The sequence below is a fragment of the Drosophila grimshawi genome, unplaced genomic scaffold (assembly GCF_018153295.1).
Source record: "Drosophila grimshawi isolate 15287-2541.00 unplaced genomic scaffold, ASM1815329v1 contig_848, whole genome shotgun sequence".
NCBI classification, from domain to species: domain Eukaryota; kingdom Metazoa; phylum Arthropoda; class Insecta; order Diptera; family Drosophilidae; genus Drosophila; species Drosophila grimshawi.
In genome coordinates this window covers 21,440,900-21,459,777 of record NW_025063692.1, presented here as the reverse complement: position 1 = coordinate 21,459,777, position 18,878 = coordinate 21,440,900, and the positions used below count along the sequence as shown (strand labels likewise).

Below are 18,878 nucleotides of genomic sequence, written 5' to 3'. Positions count from 1 at the left end.
AGCACTCACACACGCAGTGTGAAAATTAAAATTATAATCTAAAATCGCTTTGAATCGATACTCGTGAAACAGCAAAAGATATCGATCAAATATAGTCTCTGTGATCTGACTTTACTGTTCATGCTAGCTAAGAATTTGTATACATCATTTATGGGATCGTAGATACCTCCATCGGCATGTTACTGCATACTTTTGCACAACTTCATTAAGATATTAAAAAAATAATGGAATAATGGAATAAAAAACAGTTGGTTGGGAAAGTTGACGACAGCCCATTTGTATTTATTGCCGCCATGAACACTTTCAAGTTGCGCGTAATTACATCCGGGGGAAGGGGGGGCGTAGAAGAAGAAGAAGTCCTTCGGGGCATGTTCGCTGCTTGTTGACTTACGAAGTTGCAAATCGATGTTGTAACTCGGACAATTGTCTTAAAATTAGCATTTTTGAGTTTAGTGACGCGTTGCTTGAGAAATATTTACGACTATTTTTGGTTTGAGCTGGAAACAGCTGGAAATTGTAATCAGGTTTTTTTTTGTTTTGTTTTTGTTTTGTTTTGATGCTCTTAAGTGCAATAAATAACAATCATATGCATCATTAGTTTGTCCCTCTGTCAGCTGGCGGTTGCACATAATTTAAGTTAACGTTGGACGCATACCTTTGGTATGCATACATTTATCGCTGCTTGCTGAATGCTGCATGTTGCAAGGACAACACTCTCTCTCGCATTGTGGTCATTTGTAAGGCAGTGTCCGAGTGGTCAGTTGGCCGGCATACTTTCTCAGTTTTTGTTTGCCGCCGCTTTGACTAAAGTTTTGGCTCATGTCGTTTTTAATGCAGCTGCCGAAACTTTCGTTGCCTTGTTGCAAATTGTTTGTCAGTCGTCAGTTGCCGTTGTAATGCAAGGCCTGCAGCATTTTTTTGTGGCAGACGTGACAGGAAGTTGCCAACAGCAGCGCATAACCACAATCAACAACAACACCAGCAGCAACAACGACAACAGCAACAGCAGCAGCAAAATCAACAACAGCAACAAGAAAACTCAAAAGCCATTTACAATGAAGTTGCTGGTTAAGCCTGAACCCCAATCGTATATTATGTGAGCTCCACATGCACCCAGTTCTCCTCACTCCTTCCACATATACATGTACTACATACATGTATGTATGTATGCGTCCAGAAATGTTGGCGAAAAGTAATTGAAATAAAAAGTCGTCTCCTAAAATCAAATTATATGCATACATAAAAATGTAATTCGACTTCGTATCAGCCATAATTGAATTGGCATAGGGTTTGCAAATCTGTTTAAATTTAACAGGATTATACGAATTGGAAATCATAGAATGCAGTCTCTGTTGGGTACTTGGACACTGTACATTAAAATATTGGCAGCGAATTTATAGCCAACTAGGTCGGATTTATGTGACAACTGCAATTGCCAACACACATGAAACACATGAATGAAGCAACAGAAAAAAGAGCACATTTTTGCCAGGCAAAAGTTGCAATGCAGATGCTAAGCATACAAATACAACAGTGTCTGCAGCAGGTGTAAAATGTAACAAATCACGAGCAGACGCACCTAATAACAACAGGCAATAAAAAAAACACCAATAGCTGAACCTTAAAAAAAAAAGTGAAAGAAATACAGAATAGAATAGAATTTGATGAAGCCTCTGCGATGCTCGTGAACCGGTTTCCAAACCGATCCTGCCAGACAACAATGAGATGCGCAGCAATCAGATACAGATACAGATACAGATACAGATACAGATACAGATACATATACAAATACAGATACATATATATATAGATACAGATGACCTGGTCGCAGGTAGTCCAAACCAAATAATATCGTAGAGAAACCAAAGCTAAACAAAGCAGCAATCACTGCGCAGCTGCAAAGATACACACACACACACACACACACACATACACCTCAACCTCAACTTACAGCCAAACTACGCTATCTCGAATTATACGTAATCTAATTTGCTGTTCTCCATAAAATTATCTCATTGGTTGGCTTAAAATCTTGACTGACTTTCGAGTAAGGTTTTCAATGAAATCTATTCGAATTTGTTAGGTTGGTATACAGATATATATATATATATATAGATATAGATTTGGTTTTTTGCATCTGATGTACTCTTTATTTGTGCATTTTTGTGAGTTAAGCAAGTGGTTCGAGTTAGCGAATATCTACTGTTGTTCTACTAGGCGCTCATTTGTTCAATTTTGGCGCTCTCAAAAACGCTGGCCACCTAGAGCGGAGGATAGGGGTCTGAGTCTGAGTCTGGGTACGGCGGCTATGAACTTGTATCTAGCAGATACATTTTGGAGGCGCTGCTTTAATTTGTATTTAATTGTTTGCCGCCTGGGGCAGCGTCTGTGCCTGGGTTGACTGGCTTTGCTGGCTCAGCAGCAACAAAACGTAGCTGACAGATACAAAACAATAAAGTCACAGCCAGCTGTCGTGTTGCAGGCATCGTTCTGTTCGCATCATCTTGCTATTGTGCCGGCAAATTGATTAGATACCAAAGAAGAAAGAAAAAGACAACAACAACAGCAACAGCAACAACAACGAAAAAGATTTTTCCAAACAGCAGCCAGCTGTTGCCGAAAACAAAGCAAAATTCAACAAAACAAAACAAAACAAAACGATACGAAAAAGTGAACTAAAAGTATCTCGAGCGTGTGAAACTTGTTGGTCACCAGAGTCTGTGCAGGTGGCTAAGTAAAACTATCGCACACCGGTTCAAAACTCAGCTCTTCTTCACTGTCCACATACTCCACACACCACACTCCACACTCGACTCTCCAAACTCTACTCTCAACCTGGCTGGCTACGCTTTGAATGTCATAATAAAACCCACATGATATAAACAAACTTCCTACGACTTGGCACTGTTTGAAATCAATTATATTCGTCATATCGTCGGAATACCCCACCTAATTCAAGTATATCTTAGTAATTATAAAAACAATCAAATTAAATAGAATCTGAACACAAACTCTTCAAGCACGTACAGATAAGTACTAAGTACAAGTCTATCTATTATTTGAAATAAGTTTTAAGCGTTTTAGTTTTTAATTTCTTAGTTGAAGTTCATTTTAATTTACGAATTACTTACATATATATTTCAGTTCAAGTTAGTTCGTTGTAAAGATTTCAAAAAACAACAGTTTAAAAACTTTATTTTCTATTTTTTTTTGTTAGTCTAGTCTAGAATTTTAAACTTTGCCCGGTTTGTTGATTTGCTCGATTTTTTCTCTAAGTGTGGTACATTTGCTGGTCTCAGAAACACGTACTTTACATCTACTAGTTTTTCATGGAGTTTGCGCACTTTGTTGCTGTGCTGCTTGAGGCCAAAATCTTCCAAAAGGGGTGTTGAAATTTTATCGCTCACGCGCATCTACAAAATGATTGCACGACAACAACAACAACAACAACAGCAGCAGCAGCAACAACAACAGCAGCAGCAACAACAACAGCAGCAGCAACAACGACAACAACAGCAACTTGCTCTTTCATTATCGGCACGTCATTATGTGTAAGCTGCACATATTCTTGTTTGTTGTTGTTGTTGTTGTTGTTGTTGTTGTTGTTGTTGTTGTTGTTGTTGTTGTTGTAAGTTGTCGTTGTTGTCGTCACATTTATCTATGTTTATTTAATTTTGCCCTTTAACTATTTGGGCAGCGCACTCATCTGCTTGCGGCCTTTTCTTTGGAGATGCACCTTGATTAAATTCTTGGAATAGAGAAGAATAACACAAGCACAACAACAAAAAAACAACACCAACAAAAATCTTGCATCCGAAAAAAGTCGATAATAAACATTGTCAGCAGCCTGTTGCTGCTGCTGCTGCTGCTGTTGTTGTTGTTGTTCTTATTGTTTGATTAGCCTCGCAGACGTTGTTGTTGTTGCTTGAAAAACATGCAACCAGCAAAAAAGGAAAAGAGAAAGGATAAGAGAGGGAGAGACAGAGAGAGAAGAGAAGCAAAACTTCTCTGCCATTAATGATGCAGCAGAAAGTGTTGGCAACAAACTGCAACCTGCAACCTGCAACACTGCAAATGCTGCATTTTTCCAACATCAAAAAGGAAAGAAGCAGAATTGCCTTGGTTTTGCAATGGTATACAGCAACATTGATTATTATGTTTTTATTTTGTTTTTATTGTTTTACTAAAATTAACAAGATGACGGCAGCTATTGCGCTTGGTCAGTAATATGTTTACGATAGCTATAATATATATATATATATATATATATAACACCTTCTTGATCTGCGAATGGTATACGCTCATATAACCTCTAGGATTTAGTATAGTTTATCTGGCTGGATCGAGTTGACTGTTCATCCTGATCAAGATTATATAGATGTATACACATGATAGTCTACACATGCCTGTCTTTTGCATACTTTTGCACAACTTCCTTATACCTTTTCTTTAGCCATTATTAAAGGGTTTGTCTCTGTCTGCAGTCAGTGTTGTGTCAGGTATGCATCGATTCATCTAGCTGGCATCCCTTGCAATGTTCTTGTTTTTTTTGGGCTTACAGGTTTTTTGTTTCATTTCGTTTCGCTAACAAATGCAGAGTGCCACAGCGCTGACATTTGAAAAACAGAGTTTATGCGAGACTATTGCTACTACTACTACTAATACTGCTATACACACACACACACACACACTACACACGGAAAAATAACAACCACAAATATGACGGAAGCTCAGCGCCTGTGAAACGATATTTTTATACTCTGTTACTGAAGGTATCTTAGTATATTGCTTTTGTGCAGTGTCCGTCATTCTGCCCGTCTGTATGAACGCAACTTTTTTCGACACCCTTAGAGATAAAGACTTGAAATATATCTTGGTCTGTGCGCTCGTCAGAGGGAGTGCTACGTCCACTATTAGGCTGGGAAATCGATAAGATCAGTTATCGCAAATCGAGCAAGCAAGCCCACATATCCCCACAATTTTAATTTAATTTTTTTCAATTGGTTGTCCTTTAAAGATCAGCATATGGCATGCCCACCTTCAGTAGTTTTTAAGTTAGAGCAACGAAATTTATTAGGTATATTACAATATTAGCCGCCTCGAAATCGATAAACAAAATTTTATTTATTTAATTTTGGGAAAATAAAAATCGATACAACCGCATATCTGCCAAAATTTTTCAGATAGATAGAATCACCAAACCTCCTTCAAAGATTGTCATATGCCTTTCTAGCCTATATCTGCCGCAATTTTAAGGGTAAACTTGGAAGATAGGTTACTAGGAAGCTCCTTCAAAGATCGATATTTCTTGACTAAATCGACCCTGTTCTGTAGCACCTGTCATCAGATGATATAACTTATTGTATCAGAGTATTTTGCAGTCGGTTTCGCGCTGCAACGTTCTCACTGGTTTTTTATTGCTCTTCGTCTTGCACTGAACCAGAGTCCGGACCTGGGCCCAATGATTTAACAATTTTTGTTGTGGTTGTTGCTTTTTTGTTGTTTTTTTCTTTTTGTTTTTGTTGTTTTGTTTTCATAAAGAGGCAAGTCTGAGTTAACCCAGCCGTTGTCTTTATCTGTTTCTTTTGCTGGCGGCGTCGAATGCAGCTCACGAAAGCATTCAAAAGCAATTAAGCGCTTTCTTTGGCAGCATCCAACAAGAAAAACAACAATAACACTCGCACATGCACACAGACACACACACACACACACACACACACACATACACATGTAATATCATCAATCACACAAAAAATAAACAACAACTAGCGAGAGGGACATTAATGTGTGCAGTATACCCTAGAGACATACACTGCCACAAAAAAAAAAAAAAAAAAACACACAAATTGTATTCTCAATTAGATCAATAGCAAAAACAAATAGATATTTCTTGAATGCAGGACAATATGCAATTGAAAATAGATTAGTAAATAGCAAATGGAGGAAGGCACAACTGCCACGACTACCAGATACCCTGAACACAGCTCTTAAAATGCACATATTATTCAAAGTTCACAAGCCCAGACTGATCGCCCGATCGCCGGCTATATATATACTTGCACACATATGTGCATATGTAAGTGGATACGTTTGGGTGTTTTTCGATCGATAAATAAATTGGGAGATTATATTTTGTGTAAATTGTGGCTCTTATTGTTATCAAAAATTGCGTTGAAATTCTCGAAACATGGAGATTTATCGATAAAACTTTATCTGAGCGGGGTATACGAGGACTTTGAAGTGTTCAGAGAGACCGTCTTGGCTTTTGATGCTCAAAATCAATAATATACCTTACGCATTCGAAAATGCTTCCTGCTGCCTCAAACATGCTTTGGGACAACTTTATTATACCCTTTTTTAACCATATATAATGGGTTCATACTTTTCCGCAATACGTTTTTCTCTCAAGAAACGCAAACATTTTCCAAAAAACCGTTTCACTTAAAATAAACATAATACTCTAAAATACTTTTAATTATTCAGTGAATCTCTGTTTAGCTCTGTTTAGCAGGGTACTTTTGAGTCGGGTACTAACAACTACGGCTGACGAGTTTGACGAGGTTGACGATTTATGTGCGGCAACTGAAAATACATTCATATGTATGTAGGGTATCAGAAATGCTTTTAGCCGGGCTAAGCCAAGCCAAGTCGAGCCAATCCCGCAACTTGATTGGCTGCGACAGCATCTCCATTCCACACGAGAGTCCCCTTCCAGTCTGAGACACGCAGAGCTCACGAAATCCTCAACGATTTTTAGCTTGATTATTATGCCATGCAACCAACAACAACAGCAATCTGGCGAGTTGCCTACCTACCAACAAGCAACAGCAACAGCAACAAAAACAAGCGTGTTTTTTTTATTGTATCGCATATATTGAAAAATGCTTTGAACTAAAAGCCAAGCGCTGTAATCATATTTAACTTTACCTGCCGCATTTCTCTCTGCTGCTCCTTCGCTTTTGCCACATTTTTGTTGTTGCTTGGTAGCCAGACCCAAAAACCTCAGCCACCAAGCCGCAACAGGTAATTGATGCCGTTTGCGCGTTGCAAGAACTTTAATCAATTTTTCAGATACGTTTTTTTTGCTGGCCTTTTCTTTGGCAACGACATCATGCTGCTGCTGCTGCTGCTGCGGATGCTGCTGGTGTTGTTGTTGTTGTTTTTGTGTTTGTTGTTGCTATTGTAAGTTGTTGTATGCTGTTGTATGCGCTAACAACCGAAAAAGGCAATCGAAACGACCAAACAGCCAACAACAAGCAACTACCTGCAGTTGCAGTTGCACTTGGTTAACTGCCCCATGATTTAGCTTTGTGGCCACGTTGGTGCACAACACAACACAACACAAGAGCAACAAAAACAACAACAGCCACAGTGCTTAATGGGCAGAGATGGCAAGTGCCTGGCAGCAAGTTGCAAGTTTGAAAGATCACGAATATTGTAAAGATACCAAACACAACACACACTCACAAGACACACACACACCCACAATTGCAAAGTCTAGTGCAGTCCAAGTTGTAGTTCTAGTTAGTTATAGCCATTACAAATATGGTTCAAGTAGTATACTAATGTTCTCAACTTTGAGTTTATAATCTGAAATGGCTAACAGCACATAAAAACATCCGAATCACATTTAGGAAAATATATGGAGACCTTGTTTGATCCCTTGATCTTTTAAATGATCTTTTATCACAATATTTGAAATTACTCAACGCACCAATTTAACAGAAATCAGCAACAGTTAGCAATCATTCTTCAAAATTGAAGTATTTCGCTTAATGTCTACTCCAAATATGATACAAAAGCAATTCGTATTTATAAATACACAGTTTTTTTACTTACTTTTTAATATTTTTCATTAATATTCACGTACTATCGAATCGATCAATTTATTTGCAAGTTTGATTTAGATTGGTAATTCCAAGTCAACTGTCGACTTATTTAACCAGTATGTAATACTTAATACTATGTAAGCAGTCTATCAAAAATAAATTTCACATTAATCTTGAATTACACCAGGTATATATATATATATATATATATATATGTACATTTCGAGCTTTTGGTTTTTTCAAATGTCATAAAATCAGTTTTTCTGAATCTCTTTTCTAAATCACGTAAGCCAACAAAAAAAAATTCCCTGCAGCTAGTCTTACCTAAATAAAACATATTGTGCATGTATGTACATGTATGTACATACATACATATGTGTGTATATATACATATGTGTACAGATGTAAGTATGCTGCTATGTTTGCAAGTAGAAGCAGTTGCGAATAAGTGAGTGTAAAGTGAAGGCGCAGCTTACAGCTGGTTACCTTCGTGAGGTCGCGTTCAAACCCAATTATATAAATTACACACAATTTGTGTGAAGGGCATTAAAAGAGAGAAAGAGCTAGAAAGAGAGAGAGAGAGAAGTTAAGAACAACTACGACTAACTACTTGGTACTTAAACAAGCAAGCAGCTTCGACTTTAGCATACCCTGTGCTAAAAAATATAACATATTTGAACTATTTATATTGTATTTCACAAAAACATTATTCAGATAGAGACATATACATAGATACACATATACATACATACATACATATGTAAAGCTTGTGATGTTAGTGTATAATTACCGTTATGGCATCTCAGATACATATTTTACTGCTTATCATGCCCGTTTTATTAGAGTTCTTATGTATTACAGGACTAGATACATACATAGATACATATGAATGTAAGTAAATAAATATTCATAACGGTACACAAGCTGATGTATATAGATGTACATATGTATATATGTAATTAAGCCGAGTCTGGCTCTAACTGGCCGTTATATAATGCTTTTTGTCTGCTTTAAATCAAATTTAATTTGCAGCCAGACAGCACTAGCTGCTGTCTATGTATGTATGTGTGTATGTATGTATGAAGTGCTGCATATAAGTGTTGTTGTTATTGTTGCTGTTGCTGCTGCTGTTAAGATTGTTGTTGTTTTTTCTTGTTGGCAACGTGAGCAATTAAGTGCATGCAAAGTTCATTGAGAAGAGCAGCAGCTGCTTGGTTATTGTTGCCGTTGTTGTTGTGGTTGTCTCTCTGTCCTCCTGTCTGTCTGTCTGTCTGTCTGTATGTATGTAGGTATTTTATTTAGCTCTTTTTGCGCTGTCTTCTTATGCATACATATTTTGCATGCATAAATATTACACTTGTATGGGTATATTATGCACTGGCTTTTCTGATCGATGTACTATACAGAACTTGGGGGTGAACGGGGAAGGGGCGTGGCATAACTGGGGCTACCCAACACATGTGCATTTAATTGCCAGCCATGGCAGCCATTTGACTTATTTTCTTCTTTTTTTTTTTTTTTTTTTTTTTTGTTTGCCGTTTTTCCTTGCAGTTATTGTTGACGTTGTTTTTGTTGCCGTTTGCTGCTATAAATTTTGTGCTCAACATCATAAATTGTTTTTACTGTGAGTATTTAAAAGGCCTATGCTGCAAAGTTTGCCAAGCGCCAGACTGCCATTCAGTCAGCAAAAAATAAAAAATAACAAGATGAAAATATGCAGGGAAAAAAATCAACAACAAATACAATATAAACGACAGTGCGAAAAGCTATTAAAAATTATTGCTGCTACATTTTGCAGGTTTTTTTTAATGTTCATGTGCTGATTTTATGATACCCTAACATCAAAAATACTCAGAGAATGGATCATTTTGCATTTTAAACATATCAAAATTATTAAATAAAAAGTTAATTAATATTTTTTTTTATAATTTGAATTGTAAGATTGTAAATTAGACACAAAAAATGCAAGACAATAAAAAGGTACATTTTTTACCAATGAAATAGTGTATATAAATGCGGTATGTGCACATTTCTTTATTATAATTATTGAACAGATTAAGAGCTATTTGTGTTAACCTGGCTTATCTGACTTTAATATTTCCGAAAGAGTTGCAACAAATCTATCGATTAGCTATCATAGAGTTTTGTGGCACACCTCACAGTTTAGATTGATTTAGAATTAAAGGGTATTCGAGCGTCGCTATAGCAAGAATTTAAGTTTGACTGTTGTAAAGTTTTCATAGGTCGTTGGCATTTGCTCAGCGCTTATGTACCTAAAAGGCGAAATGCAAAGCACCGTTAAGTGTATTTTAATTACGCCAAGAGAGCAGCAGCAGCAACAGCAACAACAGCAAAAACAAAAACAGCAACAGCACTGTGAAAAAAAAAATAAAAAGAAAAAATACAGCAAATTTCTGAATAATAATACAATGCAAGGCTAAAGAGCTAACGCAACAACAACAACCACAACGAGAACAACAACTATAACAAATAACAATTACGAGCGTCATTACAAAAGTATAATCGCATGCAGCAAGACAAAGACTGGAGACACCCAATCAACAGTTTAAACTTTAAGTTAACTTAATAACTTGGGAGCCCCCTTCCCCACACACACACACATGGATAGCTCAAAATATTTTGTTAAAGAACTTTAATGGTAATGAATTAATTAGTTTTGATTATTGATTGTGCAATAATTATACTTAAATCAGATATTAATTACTATAATTAAAATCGCGCTGGTTCGCTGTCACAGAGCAAAAGTTTAAAATCAATTAAAAAAGGTCGAAATATATAACCCTATATATACATATATATATATATATATATATATATATATACTGTGTTTGTAGTTGATGTCGTTGTTGTTGCTGCTGCTGTTCTCGTTGTGGTTGTTGTTGTTGTGGCAGTCTGCATTTCAAATTGGGTCACACGGAAATGAAAGCTAAACGAGCGTTGAAGCTGGTGGCAGGGGAATGGCGATGGGAATGGAAAGGGAAAGAGAAAAAGGAAAGGAAGCAGGAGTCGCAAACAAGCTGGGAGAAAGAGAGAGAAAAGAGAGAGAGAGAGAGAGAGAGAGAGGGAGTGAGACACTCAGACATTTAAATTTCAAATCAAATCAAAAGCAAAAAACAAAAAAGGAAGAGAAGTAAAAACATTGCGAAGTACGTCAAGTAAGTGTAGGACGAACTAAAAAGTAAATAAACGCTTCAAAAGGCAGTCAAAAAAAAAATACAAAAAAATTATAAAAATAAATTTGAATAAAACAAGCAACACCCGCAATAAAAAGTGACAAAATAAATCAAAATTAAGCGGTGACAACATAAAAGAAAATGTCTTCTGGCAAGATCTTGCGTTCAAGGTGATTGAAATTGAATGAATAAATACACATATATAGTCACCAAATAGAGTTATGCGCTAACTGTAATGATGAATAATTATTAAATTAATTATTAAAACTGTTTTTAAAGCTCAACGGAAAACCATGGAATAATTCTTTATTCTTTTCTCTTCGCTTGATTCCATCTCTTTCCGTGCATACGAAATGCATAGACTTCTTGAGAAAGTCAACAGAGTTATTACCCCAAATCCCTGCTCCAAGTTGTCTGTGGTATTTTTTTTTTCTATCGTGGAAAGTTTTCTGTGCTTAGTGTTATCACTGGCGGATTAACGTATTGTTCTTTTTTTCAACAGTGTACTCAGTAAGGGTAAATAAAATGTCGAATCTTCGAGAATTGAGTCAAATTCGGGATACTGAAAGAAATTAAGCTGTTGCTTTTGCTGAAAATGACATGAGAATTAATTCAATAAGTAAATGGTAAACAAAGCTCGAACAAATTAAATATTGAAACAACAACAATTGTTTATCGGCTTAATCGAATAAACTTTAAGATCAACCAACATATTTTTTCTTTAATAAAATAATTAATTTGTGGATGTTTGCTTTTTATTTATAATTTTAATTGGCTGCCTTTGACTTAATTTGGGGCACTAACAAAATTGTTGCTTTGTTGTTGGTTAATAACCAAAAAAAAAAAAAACAAAAAAACACAATTCATACTCTTAAGTTGGCTCTTTCATCAGCACTTGGAGCCGTCGACAATTTGCCGCCCTCGCCCTTTGATTAATGAACTTGTTGGTGCTTTAAAAGGCTTCGCTGCTACAGTTCAACACGACGAACGGAGCGGATGGAAGGACAGAGATGTTGGGCGGGCCGGCGGGTAAAGATTGGTATATTCAAATCACTCCGTAAATGACTTTCAATTGAGTTTGCGTTTCACGCACTGCATCCATCTAATCTCAATCTCAATCTCAATCTGACTCGCCACAATCCCATCTCAATTCCCAGCCAAGACCATTCAAGTTGGGCAAGTATGTCCATCAAAGGGCACAATTACAACGAGTTTACTCCATTGCATAAGTCACTCGGAATCGAAATAAATATCGATATTGGAGTTACATACTTTGACCTTACACAAACAACAAATACAAATATGCACTCGAATTTGGAAATTGGCTTTTTTGTCAACAGAATTACGCAGCATATTTCCGTATTCGCGAAAGCATACTTCTTTTTTTTAGTGTAGACGCGTATTGAGTGCGTGGGGCATTTCAGTTCGCATCGCTTTGCAATGGGAGTCGTCGAGCGTGAAATAATCGAACCTTAAAAAATTGTCCATAAAAGGTGTGCACAAGAAATCGAAGGTTGCCCAGTTGCCAATTGTTGTTGTTGTTGTTGTTAGCCTTGCTGCTTGTTGCATGTGCATTGCCAATTGAAATTGTTTTTCCATAATTGTTTCGGGCTTGTTGTCGCACACGTGGAATAAAAGGCAAACAGAGCACAACACACAGCACACAACACACGCCACACGAAAGACGAAACAACAACAAATACCACCTGAATAAAACAATGCATTTTTTTCAATCTTTGCCAGAGAAAAGTTTGCACTTCTTTTTTGTGATTTTCATTTTTAATTTTCCCGTTTCTGAGGCAGGCAAACTGACAGCTTGGCTTCAACTGTACTTTTGTATTAAGACAAGCCGACAAATAGCGAACAATGTACATTCCGACACAAGTGAAATGTTTGCTGAAGTTGAAGCCAGATTTCAGATTTATATATATATATATATATATAGAGTCTGCTTGTTCAAATAGAGAATATAAGTTTTCCGCATGGCCATCATGATCAATTGCGTTAATCCTAGTCGAATAATACAAGAAAATTTGTCTGTCTATATATATATATATATATATATATACACAGACAAATTCATTGAATACTATTTGGCGAGCGATAAGAGCTGTTTTGTGTTTTGTATTGCATAGCGATAAAGACAAATTCACCTGCAGCTGGCAACTGTGAATGCTCAAGCAGAATGAGTCACTTCCACACACACACAGCGATACTCTGTGATGCGTTATTAATTGCCACAGACAGACAAAGAGAAAGAGAAACAGAAGAGAAAGAGATAGATAGAGAGAGAGAGAGAGCGAGAGCGAGAGTCAGGGAGCGAGTCAATGATAACATCGATTGCCCTTTTGGTCTCTACTCAGAAGCACAACTCTAATAAGTTGTGTGCATCTCGTGTTGCTTGAATGCAATTTGACAACTTGCCACGCCCCAACCTCACCCCACCCCCGCATACCAGACACACACCCCACTTGCACCGCCTAGTGACTACAGAGAGAGAGAGAGAGAGAGGGTCCCCTTGAAAACATTTCAACGCATATCTTTGCAGTTTATTTACTTTGCAGTTCCATGGCACACTCCATGTGTCATTTTTATCGCTAAACCAACCAACACCACCCCGCCTCCCCCCACACACACCCGCCTCCACCCGCGTAGTACCCCTTGCTTCACGCTCCACCCTGCGTTGTCCGTTTCGGGCGTCCAAGTGCAGCAGCATAAAATTGCCAACTGCAGTCGCTGTCGTTGCTTTTATGACTCAGAAGTACTTTGCGCAGTGATTGAGTTGACAGGCCGCAAAAGCAGCCAGATTTCGACTCTCTGCAGCAATCATACGCACACTCACACTTACGCACACACAGACACATGTGTGTGTGTGTGTGTGTGTGTGTGTGTGTGTGTGTGTGTGTGTGTATAGTAATGTGTGCGAATGCGTATTTGGTTTACGTGATTTGTGACCCACAATAGTCGTAAGCCAACAATGACAGCCAGCAAAATGGAATTGGCAAATGCAGCCAAACTTCTCAACGAATTTATTTAAACTTTTTTAATATTTTTTTTATACCTTGCACCCATTTCCAAAATAGCTAAAAACTTTATTTGCAGTCGTGCAAATGTAGGTTTGTAACAGTATCTCTGACCCCATTAAGTATACACAGTTTTGAGAATATCGAAAGCTATTAAGCCAGTTCACACTTTCTTCTTCGAAAGGAATAACTCTGGTTAACTGCAAAAATTGCATGAAGATGGGCGGATATCATTCATATTAATGTTTTACAAATTATACACATACAAATACAAATACAAATACAAATAGAAACACACACATCTATTAGAGAAGTGAAAAAATGAATTTAATATGTTTTGCAAAATGTAACTATTCAAATTTATTGTTAAATTGTTATTTGATTGATTGCTAACAGTTAAAGTTATTGTGCTGAAAGTATTTGTTGAGTGAGCAACAAACAAAAATACTGCCACAAAAACCTTATTGAAAATAAAGTAAGGAATAAGATGTCAGTTTGCCAAGGAATAAATGAAGCAAAGTGAACATGCAACACATAGAAACTGGAATATGAAATATGAATTCGAATGTAGCAATGTCAATATCTAGTTATCTAGAGCATTTCAAAATCTAATCAAAATTCGCAGCACATCTCTGTTCTCTGTTTTGGTTTTTTCACAATAGTTTTGATGTTGTTTGGGTCGGCGCTTATTGTCTTGATCATTTCTCACGTCACTTATGCAAATGGAAAACATTTCCACACAAGCGTTTTATGTAACCAACAAGCTTAGCTACTTAAAAGACCGAAACGCAGATAAAAACAACCCAAAGATGTGTGTTTTTTTTTATGATTTCTTAAAGTTTATTTTTCTCGCAAGATGCAGGTATATAAATATATACATATATTTATATATATATATGTATGTGTGCGTGTGAATAAAAATCATAAAAACGTAAACTTACAAATGCAAAATAGAAAGAGCGTTTCCCAGTTTAGATTGAATACGAGTTGAGTGTTGAGAAATGGAAGGAAAACTATAATAAAAACTGAACAAAAGTTTTTGACCCCTTTAACGCAATTTCAAACACGTTTTTGTCGTAAATTTCATACGTAAATACATACGACGTGTATGTGTGTGAGTGTGTTAGTGTTAGTGTGTTAGTGTGTTAGTGTTAGTGTGTGTGTGTGTGTGTCCGCAGTTAAACAACTTTAACTCACTTTAACTCATAAGCAGACACCTGTGGAGAAGCGAAAATTATTAACTGACAACACAATTATAACTGACTTTATATGTGATATTATATCCATATCAGATAGTATATATATATATATATATATATATACTACATCGTCACCCCGTTACATACAACAACTCCCTCACATCACCTCTGCCCGCCATAAAAAGCACACCAATGTCAAAAGTCCATTCATTGAATGCAGCTTCTCTCTTTGTATTTTAGCCAGTTGTTGTTGCTTTTGTAATTTTTCGCATAAATTTGCATGAATTTATGCAATTGCTGCTTTTGTGGTTGTTGTTGCTGTTGCTTTATCGCATTTTTATTGTCATTTGTGTTTTTATTGAACAGTTTGTGACATTTTACGATTTTCAAAGTGAAAGGTACATATTTGGTAAATTGCTGTGGAAAAGAAGGCTGCAGACCAACGACAGCAACAGCAACAGCAACAGCAACAAAAAACAACGATAACAACAACAACAAACAACCTCAACGTAAGAATACACTCGTCAACAATGCCCAACATTAAGATACCCTGCCACACTTATATCTATATATATATATATATACGAGTATATTCATGATATTTAATACTTCTTTGTAATTCTGAATATTTTTTTTCGTCTTATTTCTGCAATGGGAATTGACTTCAATTTCCATTTTGATACAAAACTGACAAAACAATTGTATTTATTATCAATAAATCACCTTGATACCATTTTACCTGAACCAGAAATTCAACATTTCTTTTAAGAACCAGCTACAGGCAGCGACATTATTAGTTCATATGGTAAAATAGCGATAACGAAATAAGTTTTTGGAACCAATTCATCGAAACTAGAACACTTTATGTACTAGAATCGCAAAAGGAACGTAACAAAATCGGATGATATTCGGATAAAAAGGATTATTTTACACAGCTGGTTGTCGTACTTTACGACATAGTCCAAATACAATACAGAGGGTATACAAGCACACACACACACACACACACACACACACACACAGAGCAGATAGACAGGTACTTGTTTTGTTTTGGTCTTGGATTTTTTTTTAAATTTTTTTTTTTTTTTTTTGTTTGTCTGCTTTGTTTTCGTCTGCTTTTGGTTGTACACGGCGCGAAAATGCATTTTGAACTGGTTTCATCTTGCTGTTGGCCTTACTCAGCAGTCATGCCACAAAAAAAAGCAGAAAAAACAACAAAAATGGAAAATTGTGCGCGTACTTTCCGTACTTTACTTGCAAGCCAGCCAGTTGGCCAGACTATAAAAATTAATGAAAAACATAAAATAAAAAAAAACTAAACTAAGTCAAAGCTGCTGCACTTTCAAATGTACTTTCAGCAACACCAAATTTGATGCTAGACCACAGATATTTGCCAAGCAAAAACAAAGTTAACAAATTATAATTACAATTATATGTAATAAGCGTCAATTGAACTAACTCCGATTTAAAGTTTGAAGTTATAATAACAAATAAGAGAACATTAAGGGAATCCCTCTAAGCTTTCTTGGTTCCCTTTTGTTCGATTATTCGGGTCGATACTGAATTGAATTATACTGAATTCTTAAGGCATTATTTTGATTCGCAAAATGGTTTTGTGTCACGCTAAGAAGACAAATTCTGTATACATTTTGCATTAATATATATATATATTTATTTTTAAAGTCTTCTAAAAACAACAAAAAATATAAATATTCTTAAAGTTAAAGGCTTAAAGTGCTTAATGGTTTCAATATCGACATCAGCTATAAACTAATTACTTATCTTGTAATCTATACAAACACACACACACACAAACACGAAGCAGTGTTTTTTTAAATTTATTTTTTGTTCCTTAAATTTCGACCTGCGTCTGTCAATTTGGTGCTGTTTTCACATCAATCAAAGAGTTTGCCATTTTCAGGTAAGACATTATAATACGAGAACAAGAACAAAGAACTGATTATAAATGTGAAAAGCATACTTTTCACTGTTGCCCGGAATGTATTAGTAAAAGTCAAGCAGGTGGCAGGTTATCCAATGCAACATCAAGACTCTCGAGACTAATTTACCCCTGCACCAACCAACCCCTGCCAACCAAACAATCCCTTAAACATTGATTTTCTTGCCTTCTGTCATTTAGCATTTAGCTTTAGTTGTTCTTTACTCTAATTTTGGTACGTGTACCGAATTTTAAAGTGGAATATTTACCATAATGCTACTTAACGTGCAAACTATATATATATATATATATATTATATACATATATATATAGAGTCAACACAATTAAAAGCAAGAAGAAGAAGAACTGGAACTGGAACTGAAACTGCAAGTCGAAGACAAAGTCGCAAAGGTAAACAGACCAAAGGAAATTGGCGCTTTGCCAGCTTTGCAGCTCGCAAAATTAACACAAAATGTCAAAAAAGCGATGGTCGACGACAAGATTGGTGGTGGGCTTGGGGATTGGGGATAGGGGATTGGGGATAGGGAATAGGGAGTGGGAGTGGAGAGAATGACGAACTGCAGCCAACTGCTGCTGCTGCTGCTAGTGTTGCTCCGACTGCATTCAATTTGAATTTGAAACGTCATAAAGCAAATAAATATTTTTTTTCATAAAGTCGAGCGGAAATTGATTTCAGCTCTTTTGCAAATTGTGATTTTTGGCTGGAAAAACTTGGACTGCGCTCTTTTCCGTTTCTGTGTATATATATATATATATATATATATGTGTGTGTGAGCGCACAACTTGAATATGTACACATACACACAAAGAAACTAGCTAAGAAGTAAGCTGCAACGAAATGGAAACGAAGGCGGAAGTAGAACTTGCAGCAGCAACTTGCGCCTCGAAGACAATCGCAGCTCAAGTTTTTAGTAAAACTTACCTCTGTCAACAGATGATGTTATTGTTATTGCTGCTGTTGTTGTTGTTGTTGCAAGTCTGATAAGAAATCTGTAAGGAAGAGAAAATCATAGTTAGAAATGAAATTATTAAATTGTAGCATTGTTATCAATGTGGAAAACAAATTGTTCGTGCGAGAAACCTTGTGAATAATTTTTGAAGAATTCTTGATCAGGTTCTTGATATCAACAGCCGAGTCGATATATATATATATGTCTGTGTGTTCTGTGTGTCTGTCGGATCGGACCACCTATCAACATCAATATGTATATAATAATCGCTGAAAAAATGCAAGAGTTCTTTTTGAATTTCTTTATATCTGAACTTAACACCCCCCCCCCCCCCCCGGGTCCTCCACCCCCTCTTTTTGAAGGATACTGCATCAATGCAACGTCTGCAACATTTTGCAGCTGGGTGCAAGAAAAGGGGGCGTGTTCTCGCATCGCAACATAATGTTGCAAATGCTGAATGCGAAATGTGGCGACTGGCATATCTGTGGCGAAAAAAGTAACAAACCATAAAAATCCGCACATAAATTTTACTGAGAAGCAGCCAACAGCCAGCTGGCAACCCTAACTGCAAACATACGCAAATGCAGTGTTCTAATTTATGGCCAAACATTTCGAGACTAGCTAACAGCCAGGCAGCTGGAAGCCAGAGAGTTCGCCCAGAGAACACTGACTGAGAAAGATAAATAACAGCATCATTTGACTGAAGACGATCGATCAACGGTT

General features: G+C 36.5%; 1 protein-coding gene across 1 annotated transcript in view; it reads right to left on the bottom strand.

Annotated features, from left to right (window-relative positions):
• The window catches only part of LOC6564603 (myosin-G heavy chain), a 50,140-nt gene extending 31,981 nt beyond the window's left edge, over positions 1–18,159 (bottom strand). The window contains exon 1 of the mRNA XM_032738347.2: positions 18,128–18,159. The gene's annotated coding sequence lies outside the window, so the exon portion shown is untranslated. The remainder of the gene's footprint in view (positions 1–18,127) is intronic.
• Positions 18,160–18,878: the final 719 nt, after the last annotated feature.